The sequence below is a fragment of the Protopterus annectens genome, chromosome 2.part1 (assembly GCF_019279795.1).
Source record: "Protopterus annectens isolate FY-2018-M chromosome 2.part1, PAN1.0, whole genome shotgun sequence".
Taxonomy (NCBI): domain Eukaryota; kingdom Metazoa; phylum Chordata; order Ceratodontiformes; family Protopteridae; genus Protopterus; species Protopterus annectens.
The window spans coordinates 241,762,879-241,779,504 of record NC_056729.1 but is presented as its reverse complement, the minus strand read 5'-3'; positions in this window follow the sequence as shown (position 1 = coordinate 241,779,504).

The following is a 16,626-nucleotide window of genomic DNA, read 5'->3' as shown; positions in this document are numbered from 1 at the left end:
TACGAAAACAACCAGTTATAATATGAGGGATACTTTACAAAGTTTGTTAAAAAAAGATTTGGAACCTTTATAATCTATTATAGTTATGTTAGATAATGTATTAACCTGTGGATGTCTATGTAAATACGCTTGTTGATTTATGAATGTTAACAATGTTATATTTGTTAACTGCTTGTATAAATTACTGTTTCATTGAATGTATGTTAAAACCAATAAACACGTTTAAAAAAAAAAGAACATCCAATCCAGCGACCTAAGCCTTACCTGCAACATAAATAAGACATGCCTGAGGGGCAGTAATGTGTCTCAGAGGTCACCTTATTCTAGAATAGGCTTCCCAGGCTTCTGAAGCACAGTTCATCCCTGTACTTATTCAAGCCAAACATAGATTATTGGATGGGAAACAGTGAACATACCTCTGGTCTGGCATGTATATATGTATATCTCTGTCAGAGACAAAGCTTATAAATTCTAAGCCACCAATGCCCATGTATACATACCCTCACAGAGGGACCTGTGAGAGGTTTTTGGAAAGTTAACCTTGCTGCATAAACCTTCCTTCCAAATGAAATTCAAAATAGCCCTTCCATTACAATATTCATATCCTCACTAAAGTCAAATTTATGCATTTTCATTCAATGTAGGAGCTTTAACAACCCATCCCAGAAACAGTTATCTTTTATCTGCCAATTTCTATTCATTTTATTAGGAGACTTTTTAGTAAGTATAACTCAAATTGTAATAATACAGCTAATATCTGCATGCAAATTGATCATCTCAAATTTAATTCCATTATCATATTTAAGCAATAGAATGCATACTGCATTTAGCAGTTATCTTGTTTCACTTTATCAAAGGTATAATACAAACCACTGGTTATATATGAAATGTGAATGCTAGTAACATACAGATCATGGTTTATAAGGATCATTAGATCATCTCATTTACCCAAGTAATAAATGTGAAATAAATTAAATAAATAAACTGCCTTGCAGTTTAGATTTTTAGGTAGATACGTTGATTTTCAATTAACTTTCCAATATCACATCCATTGCCAGAAAGGAACATCTTTGTCAACTCTCCTTTCTTGAAAGTATCTCTACATTTCTTAATTCAGAAACAATATATGCATTGGAAAGGACATATTTATTATACAAACAGACTGTGATATTCCTATCATCATTGCTTCCTCTGTTCAAAACCATGCAGGTTTTAAAGTCATACTCAAAAAGTATATGATTATATGATACTTTTTCTCACTTAGAATGGTACTGACAAGCCTTATAAAGAAAAAAAAAAAAAAAATTAAAGGTGGTGTTTATAATCAGGGATTTTGTAACTGCATAGCAGTTATCTGCGAAGAATGCTGCTGCATGAATTTGCAAATAAACCTGTCATAGGTTACAAACAACTGAATCAAATTACTTGTCATACATTATTCATGCCGATTAGGGAAATGATAAGGCATGTATGTGAAGGACTGCATTAAAGCCATAGGCTTTGAATGAATTGGTATATACTCAGTTACTATGGACCAACATAGCTATGCACATTCACACATGTCACACTGTGGACTGCCCAACTTTTTTTTTATTAATACTTTTTTAAAAATAAATGGGTATATACATACACACACACACACACACACATATATATATATATATATATATATATATATATATATATATACACATACACATATGTATATGGGTATCCTTATTTGGATACCCCGATGTTTTCACTAAAAAGTGGAGTTGGGGAGATAGGAAAGATTGAAAAAAGGGAGACGTAACAAAAAGGAAGACACAGCAGGAATGCCTCAAGAGGTTTGGACTGGAGGAGATGGGAGAGGAGGAGGTGCTATGTTTTGTTGGAGTACAGGCTCCTCTATTTTTGCAATTTTTTTTTATAAGTGGGTAGTGTGGGTGGGAAGAAGGTAAGAGGCTGTAGCAGAGAAGATAAGGGAAGGAGGATCTGAGAAGTAATGGTGCCCAGCAACAGACCCCAATCCACAAGCCTCAAATGTTTTCCCTGGCAGATGATGTTGCAGTGGATGACTCTGAAGTTGAAGATGAAGGGGCCTGCTGTGGCACATAATCAGGAACAAATGGGGCAGTGAGTCTTCCACCTGTTAAAGAGAAGCCACAATAGACTGAATCTGCCTATGACCTGCTCAACCATGTCCTCAACCAAGTCCCAAATCCTCCATTCAGTGTGGCTTGCCAGGCTGCCACATTCCAGGGTGCTTACAGAACTAGTGTCACCACCCTGATTCTGTGAGGATATCCCTGGATGGGCAGAGGGTGAATGTTCCCTAAACACGGAGGTATGCAGCTGGGCTGCTTCTGAGAAATTTGGATCTGTAAACAAATGAACAGAAATGGAAGAGTAAGAAAGGACAAAGGAATACATAATTAAAATAAGAAAAAGAGAGAAATGTGAGAGACAATGAAAAAATACACACAATAAAATTTTAAATATTAATAGTTAGCATTCAATTTCTTATTTTAATGCAGTTTTATTTATTTTTTCATCTTTACTGAACCAAACCAGAATGTAGGGATAATTCCTGATATGTGAAGTGCTTATTCATACATGGGGACACTGATATGATATGCACCCTTGGGAAGAATGAGTGTATTGTTGTCAAGTCTTGGTAGGATTTGCATTTTGCACTCTCGTATAATAACATAAATAGTAATTGCATGCCATATTTGTGCCTGGATATGCATTTATTTATTTGACATTTGTTGACAAGGTTAGTCCAGCTGTGTCAGAGCCTTTTTTCTGTGGAGACCCAGGGAGAAAAGCTCCACAAAAACATAGACACTTAATTACATAACTAATTTAACATAATACATAGCTATATAAACAATAGTTATCAGTAGAAAAAAAATTAAGCTGAGTTTAAAATGAGTGACAAATCGATTCTAAAAATTAGCAATTATTATTTGCAATATTATACTAAAAATCACTGTTCATAAATAGTTGTAGTTTTACATTTAATAAAACCAGTTAAAGATTAGATTTATACATTGACATATCTTTTAGATTTAGTTGCAATAATGTACTGAAAGCAACGTAAGCCTTCATTTACCATCATTTATAAATACATCAATTAAAGACATAATACTTTATTAATACTTGGCAGTGGCTTCAACTAATCTGGTTAGTCTCCTACTATGCTGGGCCTCATTATAGGTAATCTTTCCATCCACTAGATAGAAAAGACATAATCCTGTTGTTGTTTCTCTGTATTTCACCCTTTATTTCCCTTATCATTTCTGATATAACTATTAATACTATGCAAGACTGGAGCATTTCTCCACGGGCCCCCGCTGAACATTGGCTTTGTTCCAAGTTGGACTTTCCCGGTTAACAAATGTTAAATAAATAAATAAAGACATTTTATTTATTACTTTATTTGCTTAATATATCTTTGCTAAAATATTTATTAATATCTAAATTCTTATACGGAGCCACTGTTTCGAATAATGCAAGTTAAAAATAGTAGGGACACACCTTCCCTCATATAGTTACAGTTTTCCATGTATACACAATTTTTCTGTTTGGGGCAGCGGTGTTGTCTGGAATCTTTATATACACTTTCAGTCTGTGGCTTGCATACCTAAATTGCAATTTCATGTAATGGCCTGTGAATTTTGTTTAGGCAGAAGCTGTATACACACAAAAAAATGTAGCAAATGAAGTTTTCAATTGCTTTCAATTCATCATTCATTAAACAAAACATTATACTGTTACAGATGGATGTAGTACATATACTTCAGGACAACAATGTGTGCTTTGATAGTTTTCTGCCTAATAAATGTAGGCAAATAAGTAGATGGCATAAAATATATGCAGAAGTAATACAACTGGTAATTTCTCTGAGTGCTAGACATTTATTTGATATTGAAACATCCAACCCTCCCCTACTCTGACTAGGGTGTGGTGCCTCAGTTCAGCCATATTGTATGTGCAGTTGAAGAGATTCCTTCTTACACAATATTGTACAAATAAATATGTTCTGTCCTACACACGCAAAATCCTTTCTTTGCAAAACTGTCTCCATGTTCTTCAACTACTTATTAAAATAGTGCAATAATGTAAATGAAATGACATGGCAATGTATTTTTTGTGCATAGATACATATATTTATATACATGAAAAAAATACTTGGAAGTGTCCACATGCACATCTATATATGTACGTATACCTACATGTATTTCTTTACACATGCATTTGTATTTATACAGAGAATCATGTGCTTACATAAACATTCCAAATATTTGTATACAGGTACACTTCTGTGTACAGATATGTGTATGTTTTCTTTTACATTATTCTAACAACATATAATAACATTATAGATACATATTTGCAGTTACACATATTTCTTGTGGCAGATAGCTTTAATTATATAATCTTCTTACAATCTTTTTTAATCCTATTCTTAATATCACAAAAAACGTTTACTGTATTACTTGACCTTTTTGCCACTACCTGATTAATTCACTTTGCCAGCTGGTCAGGCCTACATTTCTGTAGGTCATTGTACCTGTGGTGGCACTGATGGCCATCAAGAATGACAGGTGCTCCCCCAATTCCTGACACATTTCTATATTTTTTTCCATGTGGAACATTCTCAATCATGCCTGGATCTTATCCGGGGAGAAAATCACTCAGAAGTTAGAAAATTGTTTTGATCTCTTTCTCTCCCCAGTTCAGAGTGTGGCCTCATGCCTTCAAAGTTGCTGCCATAATATTAAGTGCCAGAACCAACATTTAGAAAGTATGAACAGGACTGTGGTTCACAGGTTTAGATCCAGCCTCTCTGGGATGTGACATCACCTTAACCAAACCCAGTTAACCAGCAGGGCCATTAGACCAGGTACTGTTGTTATAGTCAGGTCTGATTTTACCAAAAATGCTTTTTTTACCAACATGTTTTTTTTTTTTTTTTTTTTTTTTTTTAAGGACTACTTCCATGTGTAATTTTTTATGGTGGATAGAAGTCATTAATAACATCGTTTGTTTATTTCACTTACAATTGCTCAATTTCTACTGTTGGCATGTATTGCATTTGCTTCCTTTTTTGGTATTTTACACCTGAGTGTCATTTATACCTGCCTCATTCAGTATAGCATCAGTTATGATTTTTTCTTTTTTTTTTTTTTTTTGTGGCATGCATTTTGCAGAAATAAATATTCCTGTGTATGTGAATTCCATTGAGTAAATGTTTTCGTTTGAGGTGATAAGGTGTGCCAGATTATGTTATACGGGCAGGAATTATACTTCATGGTTGCACAAACTCATATACATATGACTCCATTTTGCCTTTTCTAAACATAAATAGCTTTGAGCTTACCTGAGGCAATCTGTGTATTCCTGTGGCATTCTGGGAACTGTTGAGGAGTGGAGTAACAGACCAGTTGTCATAGTGGTTGTGGACTCCACCACTATTCCCAGCATATCCGTGTTAATCCAAAGCTGCATAAACAGGTAACCAAGACCTAATTACATGCATGAAGTGTTGCACACAGTTATGTGTTACTGTGATTTAAAGAGATAAATATAAAATGGCTTAATATGTATACAGTACATAATGACCTTTAAGACCTTTAACTTACATGACTAAGTTTAACACCACCATATTAACTAGTGATTACTCAAGTTTGCCGGCAATAACTTAGGAAACCATGGACTTTTTAAGGTAAGAAAAAATAAGGGAAATATTGCAACTTAATATAAAACATTTTAACATGATGTCAGAATATTGAGTTCACCTCAAGAAATGATTTGCTTTGCTCATAGCACAGTGGTTTTCTTTAATACAGTCAAGCTGTCATTTGTAAATGGTAAATTACTATAGTAGTAGTGAAAATGATAAATGATCACTGAGAAAATCATTCACTTTGGTTTAATTTAGTGACTGTGCATACAAGGTAAAAATGCAGTGATTTAATTGGAAGTAATGAAGTGACAAGGAAGTTTTGTTGGCTCAGTATAAATGCGTCTTTACATGGAGATTTCTGTGTGTAACTGATGAAGGAAAAATTACAATATTATAATTACAAAAAAGTCATAGGATCTAGAGGAGGATGGATTAGTTAACAAACTGTTTTCCTTACTATTGTGAATGTATTCATGATAATGAACGTAAACTCGTCAAGTCAAAACAAAAACAAAAAACTAAAAGTAATAATAGAAAATATATAATTGTACAGCATTAGTAAGTATTTGAAAGTAATCCAAGCAAGGCAGGCAGTCTGTTTCCAGTCGAAAATCCTTTATTAAGTACACAGACAAGCGATCTAAGTAAAACAAGAATAGAGTAATAACTTCCTCACAAGCTTTCTAAATATATATATATACTTTTTATCAGGCATGGGAGTGGTTTATTGTGCTGTAAAACAAAATGTTATTGGTACACATGTTAAATTCACATCCCTTCCCCCATCAGTGTGACATTCGAGCTGGTCCTGCCCTACTTAGTAGCTGTCATAATAATATATAACCCTTATGTACTTTAAATAAAATTTATAATGATGTGGTACCTCTTATTTAACCAAATTATTAACTATATTATTAAGTTTGTGATTTTATCCAAGACAATATACTACATTGCTGGAAATATATCAACCTTAGTTCATTTGGCAATCAAAAATATACATAAATATATACATATACATTTTGCATGTAAAAATCAATTTCTATTTTCATAACCTATTGTTAACAAAGATCACTTTCATCCTTCTAGACTGCTTCAGGTCTGAGTACAAGAACCCTAAAAACCTATATAACTGTATAATTAGTTAGTATTGTTATTACACATCATTTTGAATAAAGTGGAAAAAAGAACCAGCAAAAAAATAAAAATAAGAAAAAATGTATGTATGATGATGGAAACAAAATACATAATACAGCAATGTAATTAGTCAGGTGATACAAGCACAACAATTTTCATGCAGGCCATGTCAACATTCATCTATAACTAGCAGAATCTCTTGTTTATGTTCCCAGTCATGGTTGCACAACACTGTCAGATCAATGTTTTCAAGATCACCTGCATCAAATAGGTCACATCATCAGGCCAAATCACCATCCGGCTCTCATGACAGCCCCTCTTCAAAATCAGTTTTACCATTACCTACCATATCTTTAGGAGATGTGTATTGAACACTTGACCTTGACCTACTGTAACTCAGATGTGTGTTTCTTTTCTGTCACTTACATTTGATCTTCACACACATACATATATGACATGATTAACTTGAAGGAAACAAAGAAAAAAACTGAGGTGGGTTTAGACACTTTTCAGCTGTATGCATTTCATTCCAGTAATGGTACTGCTTCAAACCTCATGGAAATGTGGAAAGAAACCTGTACGTCACAACACAAGGTTGTCATAATTAACACAATTAATATTCTATGCATTACCATTGTTACAGCTGGCAATTGCCTACAACTTAAAGATAGTAATACACAACTATTCAGGGAAATACAAATAAGAAAGATAAGATTAAAGTGGGTTTCTTGTCATGTAAACAAACAATGCTGCCACTTAATCCACACCACTGCAGAGATGATGATTTTTTTTTGTTTGTTTGTTTCTGAGGCCACAAATGAGTGTGTAGGAAAAATGAAATAATAAGACATGCAGTACTTCAGCAGATAACACAGTTCAAACTAAATTGCATAATGTAAAAGGGCAATATATATTTTCATTGAAATGCAAGGAATGAACTCATGTTAAAAACTAAAGTATCACTTTTTACTAATTGCAACACCTCAGGACATCCAGTATGTGTATACTTACATACACTACCTCAGCAGACTTTATTGTGCAAAACTGTTAAAACTCTACAGTTCCCTACAAAACGGTGTCTACAGGACTGCAATCAGTTCAACATTTAAACAGACTGAACTTTACAGTTCCCTACAAAATGGTGTCTACAGGACTGCAATCAGTTGTTTTCAACATTTAAACAGACTGAACTCTACAGTTCCCTACAAAACGGTGTCTACAGGACTGCAATCAGTTGTTTTCAACATTTAAACAGACTGAACTCTACAGTTCCCTACAAAACGGTGTCTACAGGACTGCAATCAGTTGTTTTCAACATTTAAACACAGTAGGTTACACAAAAAGCATTTGTTAAGCTTTCACTTACAGTGCTTTGTAATTAAGCAGGTCACCATATTGGTCAGCCATAGGGCTCTTTGTTTCTACTTGAGTGGTTGCCTCCTTCCCCTGTAACTGCAATTGACTCTTACATTAGAGCTGTAATACTTACCTTATAGCTTTAGGACACCTTAGGAAACCTTGTAAACTGCAATAGCCTCGTTGCCTCGCTATGCTCGGGCTCTCTCGCTCCCTCCTGCCCCAATTCCCTCCCACCCCAGTACCTCTAAATTTATAGTACTATAGCCACTCCCCCACTTTCTAGATCCTATCTGCTTTCATCTGGGATAATTCCACCCACCCCTATTCTACTACCTACATTTAATAGCACCTATTAACTTTCATCTGGCATTCTCCCATCCCCCCTTCCAGTACCTTTACCTCACCACTCTATCTTCTGGTGTTGCATCACCAGGTAAAACAGTTCCTTCACTCACTAGCTGAATCACATATAATGATATACTCCTCTTTACTGCCCCTCTTGTTCACACCCCTCTTGTTCACACCATACCTCCTTACCTTGTATGAAAACCAGTTTCTTATGGGATTTCAGGTCCCAAAAGGCCATACTATCACCCCAGCTGTAAATCCTTCCACCTTCAACCATACTTACAGTACCAGATCCTATCCAACATCTTGTTCAGTCTATCAACATCTCAACCCCAGGCACATTGGCTCTAGATCCAAACACTACCACAAACTAATAAACAAATTCCTGAAGTTCATCACCAAGTATAGACTCAACCTAATACTTGGTGGTGATATTCACCCCAACCCTGGCCCACTCACTTCAGATACACATACCCCCTCTACTTGTAATCTAAGCTACAAACATACAATTTATAGGCCAACTAATTCTCTACTAGTCTGTCATCTCAATATTAGAAGCATTAATAACAAGGTACATGAATTGCATGCACTTCTGGATGTCCACTCCCCTGAGATTCTCTGTTTATCTGAAACCTGGTTAAAACCTAACACTAAAGACAATGAAGTGTTACCACCTGGGTACAACATACACAGGCTGGATCGTGCTTCGAGGAAGGGGGGGGGGGTAGCTGTACTCTATAAATCGGAGTTGAATGTCACCATAGATGTAATACAACCTCCTCAGATTAATAACTCTGAGATTCTTGCCACCAAATTGCAACTTAATAAAAATAAATGCATTAATATCATCTGTATGTACATTCCCCCAGGTAATAATATATCTACATTTGAAGATATCCTGCACTGGTTATCATGTCACTACCCCCAAGAAACCCTACTACTTGGAGACTTTAACATAGACTGGGGCACCTGTTCCTTAGAATCCCCAACCACCCATATTAACCTGCATGCATTTACAGAAATCATATCCACCCCTACCAGGATAGGTAAACCCAACCAAAAAGAAAGTATACTTGACTGGGTACTCATAAACAGTCACCCCCAACTGTACACCTCTGGTACCCTCCTTAATGGCCTAAGCGATCACCTTCTCACATATGTAATTAAGCACAAAACCATTAATTCCCAACAATCCTTACTCAGAAAGGTTAGAAACAATATAAACTTTGACCCTGCCAAATTCCAACAAGAACTAAACTCATGTAATTGGTCTATTCTAAAACACCTCCCCTTAGAGGAAGTAGTAGCATACTTTAACAACAAATTCCTTGAGATCCTTGATTTGCATGCACCTGTTCGTTCAAAGAGAACCAAGGCAAAAACTGCACCATGGCTTTCTACAGAGTCTAAATTCAAAATTACCCTTAGAAACAAAGCATGGGCTTTATGGCGTTCTTCTAAAGACCCTCAAGATCACATTAAATACAGGCAATCCAGGAACGAAACCAAAAAAAATCAATTTTACAAGACAAAAAACAATACTACTGTAATTTACAGACAGTAAATCAAAATAACCCTCAGAAGTTTTGGGCAGGTTTAAATAATTTACTACATCCTGGACAAACTTCAACCCCAATCCCTGCTGCTACTATTGATAAAACCCCTGAAGATGTTTCTGATAGTTTTAACCAATTCTTTACTGAGACAATTCAAGCCCCAGCTAGCCAACTACCTCCTAGCTCCCCTGGTCCTGAAAATAGCACCCCGAGAAACCTACTTGCGTTCAGCTTCTAACCAGTCGCCACTTCACTTATCTGTACCTTGATCAAAAAATTAAAACCCACTACACTTTCTGCTGATCAACTCCCTGCCGAGTACCTACAAAACACAGCTAATGCTATTGCTTACCCCGTCTCAATACTAATCAATCGAACCATAGTAGAAGCTAAAATTCCCACCATCTGGAAAATATCCTATGTAATCTCACTTCACAAAGGAGGCAGCTCTACTGAATTCTCCAGTTATAGGCCAATAGCTATACTCTCTCAACTTGCAAAGATTATGGAAAAATGTATTCATAGACAATTCATGCACCACCTAATCCAAAATCGCCTTATGGCAGACACTCAGCATGGCTTCCATCTTCATCACAGCACTACTTCAGCCCTCCTAGCCTTTACTAACACCATAAACCATAATCGCAACAATAATTATATATCCTCAGCCCTCTTTTTGGATCTTTCCAAGGCATTCGATATGGTTGATCACCAACTTTTAATCCACACCCTGCAAACATTCTGTCTAGATACTGGAGCCCTCCAATGGTTTCAATCCTACCTGAATGGTCAACAGCAGGCTGTCCTCTGGCAGAACAAACTCTCTAACCTTCTACCTAACACCCTCGGAGTACCACAAGGCTCTGTACTGGGGCCCTTGCTGTTCTCCATCTTCATTAATGAACTTTATACTGTCATCCCAAAAGTCAGCTGTATCCAATATGCTGATGACTCTACTCTGATTTGCTCAGCCACATCTCCAGTAGAGTTATGGTCAGCTACCCAGACCACCTTTAATACAATAGAAAACTGGCTTTCTGAACATCGTCTGAACCTAAATCCCCAAAAAACTAAAATGCTGTTATTTTCACCAACACGTAGGTCTACCGCTTTCACCTTTACCATAAAATCAAATGATGGCACAATAATCTCCCCTGACCCATCTACAAAACTATTAGGTGTCATCATAGACAATAATCTCAAATTTGACCTACATGTTAACCAAACTATCAAAACCATCAATAAAAAACTAGGGTCACTTTACAGAATAAAAGCCTTCCTAACCCCTCCAGCTAAAATTGCCATAGCTCGCTCTCACCTTCTTTCAACCCTTCTGTATGCATCCCCTCTACTCTCGAATTTGAACAAGACTGTCCTTAACAAACTCTCAATTTGCTACAACCACATTGCCAGGTTTGCCACTGGGCTGCCTTTTAGGACACATCATTGCATCAATCTAAATCAGCCTGGTTGGCTTGAACTACCTAGCCTAATCCAGTATAACCAACTGATTATGGCCTATAAAATCCTATATAATCTGGACAATATTCCTGCACTTAAAAATATTATCACCCCCTATAACAATCCTAGACCGCTTCGATCCTCTAACAAACTACTAATTCAGACTAGCAAAATTAATAACACAGCCGGTGATTCTCTCTTTGCAAACTCTGTAAGTAGATCCTGGAACTCACTTCCAGCTGATATTACCTTACTTTCCATCTTAGGTCAATTTAAAACTAGACTCAAACAACATTTGTCACTTAACTGGCTATGTCAATGTATCAAGCCTGGCTAACTCGAATGTGTAAAAATCTGTTAACCAGTTTACTGTGTAATTTAATTTAATCCTGACTTGTGCTCAGGACTAACTTTAACCTGTGGAACTTGTTTAACTAGCTTACTTATGTAATCTCTGTAAATAATCTGTTTGTAATATGTAATGCTGGTATTATGTAATGCTGTATCTGCTTACCCTTGGAGCTTTTCTCCCCGGGCCTCCACTGAAAATGGACATGCATCCAGTCGGACTATCCCGGTCAACAAATGTAAAATAAAATAAATAAAATGTGACTAATCATTGTAAGATGCCATATGGAATCACTGAATAGGAGTCAGTGATTATTCAGGTGTGAATTTTATCAACAATAATATGATTACCTGTTCTGAAATAAAAAAATAATCATTTAAAGATGAGAAAGAATGTCTGATGAAAAGTGACAGCAGACCAAGCACCACAGAGGATAGCTCACAGATGTCACTGTACGCAACAATTGTACTCTATATTTTTTTATTTTATTTTTTTTACAAGAAAAGAAACACTAACCTGAATATTATGGTCCATAAATTCTGAACTTGACACCACCTATTTACCTGTGCAGCAAAATGCTGTGCAGTAGTCACCCACATGGGGTCCCTTACTACTACTGGGGCTGGTCACCATTAGTCATAGTAGGACTGGAACTGGGAGCTGAGTGTCAACATGGGTCATTTCACCATCTGACCAGTGCATGAATAGGTTGTACAGAATGCAGCATGCAATAAACATCCTGCAGGTAGTAGATGGGTCATACTGAAGGGCATCCAAGACTCATCATGGCACCTAAAATTATTCTTGCAAAGGTCAAAGATCCACTCAGTGACAATTCGGGACAGAGATATAACTATATTGCAGTTGACTTCTGCAGCTCCACTTGGATTTGTCACTGGTGTCATGCACCAAGGCTAATGTGTACATGCAGCATCACCTGAAAAAAGAGAGAGCAAGGGGAAGGCAAAACAAAGAAAACATCCTTTAGTATTCTGCAATACAGTCTACCAGGAATATTTACATAAATGGGGGGGGGGGGGGGAATATATATATATATATATATATATATATATATATATATATTATATATATATATATATATATATGCATACATATATATGTATATGGATAAATATATATATATACATATATATATATCTGGGCCCCAGAGGCCCATTTTCAGTGGAGACCCAAGGAGAAAAGCTCTGATACAAACAATTTAAGGTACATAAAATTTAAATTCAAATAAAGCAAAACATTTACAAAACATAAGCTACAGTTAAAAACATAACTCTAATACAACATGAAAAAAACATAACTCTAATACAAAATGAAAAAGCTACAGTGAAGTATAATAATCATATATATTTTATTTAATGAAAGAATGAGCAGCAATGGACCTTGCATAGAGCGAACAGTTGATTATATGGATTTAAGTAAATAGAGAAGAGATATTTAGACCTGGGGAAGTAATAGTTCCCTATGTACTTGAGGTGAAATTAGTAGGAAAGAGTGCCTTTCGTAGTAATACTGTGGGTAAAGGGAGGAGACTAAAGAGGGGGTATAGTCAAAAGTCTGTGAGGCTGGAGTGACATAATAAGGTTAGGTAGGATTCATTAGTATAGTAGGTTAGGTGGGGTCATTACCGGGGCAAGACTTGGTGTTTAGTAAGTGAAATTTAAGTTCTTTTTTGAACTGCTCGGTATGGGGAATAGATCTAATATGTGTAGGGAGATTGTTCCAGGCTTGTGCTATAGTGAATTTGTAGAGTAGCTTACCAATGTTTTTGTTTAGTTGGTAAACTTCAAGTAGTATCTGGCTAGAGGTGTAAAGAGTATGATTAGGGGTGTAACAGGAGACTAGGGTGGAGATGGAAGGGCAGGAGGAAGGTTTGTGTAATGTAAAGTGTGTGACTTGAAGCTGGGAGAGGAGTTGCTGAGGGAACTTCAGCCATTGGAGAGAGTTCAGGGCAAGGCAGTGATGGGAGTTGTAAGGAGAGTTAGTGACAAATCTAGTTATTTTGCAGTGTGTTTGTTGTAGTTTGGACAGGGTTGAAGATTGTATGTTAGGTTTGGGGCAACATAGAGAAGGGAGGGGAGAAGGAAAGCATGAGTTAGGGAAAGTCTAGTGTTAGAAGTTTATTATTTTGATACAACAGCCCATGTTTTTGATTTTATTTATGCTTTGAAGGATATGTAAGTTAAATGTTAGTTCATCATCAATGATGGTACCTCGGAGCTTAGTGTGCGGTTCATGTTGAATGATAGTGTTATTAGAGGAAGTAATGACAAAGGCTGATTTGTGCTGAGAGACAGCCTGAGGGTGAAAAAGCAGGAGTTTAGTTTTTTTGGGGGGTTTAAGATGAGTTGATTATTATATTATACACACACACACACACACACACACATATATATATATATATATATATATATATATATATATATATATATATATATATATAGATATGTGTGTGTATACATATATTCCCCCACTTACCAACAAGATGCATACTGAGCATCTTACCATGCAGAAAGAGGTGATAGTGTGAACTAGTGTTCCAGATAAGGGCATTATGTGCTCTGCCAGGTATCTGGGCAGATACATTAATGATGCATCCCCATGCATCACACACTACCTATACCTCCACCTTCTTGGCCAATAAGTGCTGCTGAGTACAAAGGCTTTTGGCTCAGCAAAAACAAATATATTGCACTGAGATAGTAAGGCTAGCAGCAAGTAACAGTAATGTCATGGATTGCAAAGTAGATGAAAAAGGCATGATTCTGTCATTTATATCAAACCTGTGGATGACTTGGTAACCCTTCCTATTGAAGTACTGCTCCCCCATGGACCAGATGAGGCCCTAATTGTAATATATTACAGTCTTTCAAGCTGAGTGCCTCAGGAAAATGTGTCACCCCATAAAAGGCACCCATAGTCTAAGCTTGATCCAGAGGTGGCACTCGGAAATAGATATACTGATCCATATTGATATTCAGTGTTAAACTGTTAGCCTAGTGGGTTTCTCTGTATTTATAAGTCTTAGTCACATATCTTTGAATTTATTACTGCTCAATATCTGAGTAGTTTGGCTTCTGCTACATACTTACAATCAACTGCATTATTAGCTGAGTTAAGTACAAACTTGTACTGTTAAAGATTGTACTGCATTTTATTTTTCTGTTTAATTGTTTCATTGAATATTGTGGTCTGTGTCTCTCTGTAGTTATTTATTTTTCTTTTTAATTGTTTCATAGAATACTGCGTTCTCTCTCTCTCGATCTCTCTCTCTCTGTACGGTTAGCTTCCCGCACTCCCTCCCTGTTCTTATTCTGGTATTAATCTTGGTGGCTTTGGAATTGCCTGTCCCTCCTATAAATTTGTGTTTGAACACTTCCTGGGTCTATCTCATTTGCTCACTCAACTTGGTATAGTGAGATCATATTTTGTCTTCAGACACTCCTACCAGTCCCATCTGTTCAGCTCTATCCCAACTCTATTCCAGTCTAGTGTCATTATCTCATTCGACCTAATACAGAGAGAATATTTGTGAAGGGTAAGCCACTTAGGTCTTTAATTTTGAATTATCTTCTGTTTCTCCTTTCTCCCTTTCCACTATCCACAAAAAAAATTCTAAGCTTGTTTCCTTCCTTTCCTGTAACTAGTCTAGTCCAGATACAGATTTGCTGTAACCAGGACTGTTTGTAAGCTTCTGAGCCCCCAAAGCCTTTCTATGTTGGAGGGAAGCCTTCTAGCTTATCACTGGGAGTGGTAAGCACGAGGTAGCCTATCTACCACAAGAGTGGTTTCTGGGCCAGAAATTGTAGTTTATTGGCTGTTTGGGCAGTTTTTCCATTTCTTTCCACTTTCTGGTTTAAATACTTGCATGTGTGCCTTTTCCCAACCTTTCCTGTAACTAGTCTAGTCCAGATACAGATTTGCTGTATCCAGGACTGTTTGTAAGCTTCTGAGCCCCCCAAGCCTTTCTGTGTTGGAGGGAAGCCTTCTAGCTTATCAGTGGGAGTGGTAAGCACTAGGTAGCCTATCTACCACAAGAGTGGTTTCTGGGCCAGAAATTGTAGTTTATTGGCCGTTTGGCAGTTTTATTCCATCTCTTTCAACTTACTGGATTAAAAGCCAGCATTTGCGCTTGTTTCTCATCTTTCCTGGAACTAGTCTAGTCCAGATACAGATTTGCTGTATCCATGACTGCTTGTAAGCCTCTGAGCCCCCCAAGCCTTTCTGTGTTGGCAGGAACTCTTCTAGCTTATAAGTGGGAGTGGTAAGAACTAGGTAGCCTATCTACCACAAGAGTGGTTTCTGGCCCAGAAATTGTAGTTTATTGGCCGTTTGGGCAGTTTCTCCATCTCTTTCAACATTCTGCTTTTAAAGCCCATGTTTCCACTTGTTTCCCACCTTTCCTGTAACTAGTCTAGTCCAGATACAGATTTGCTGTATCCAGGACTGTTTGTAAGCTTCTGAGCCCTCCAAGCCTTTCTGCGTTGGAGGGAAGCATTCTAGCATATCAGTAGGAATGGTAAGCACTAGGTAGAATTACAACCACAAGATCCAGGTACAGATTCTTAGTTTTAGCACTTGTATTTGCTTATTCGTGCTCAGCACTTGTTCAGAACTTGTTGTTAGCACTAAATAAGCTACAAATTACTACAACACTCAACCTTCCTCTTTACCTACAGGAAATGTTTTTGGACTTACTTTCCTCACTTGCATAGAGAAAAACAGCT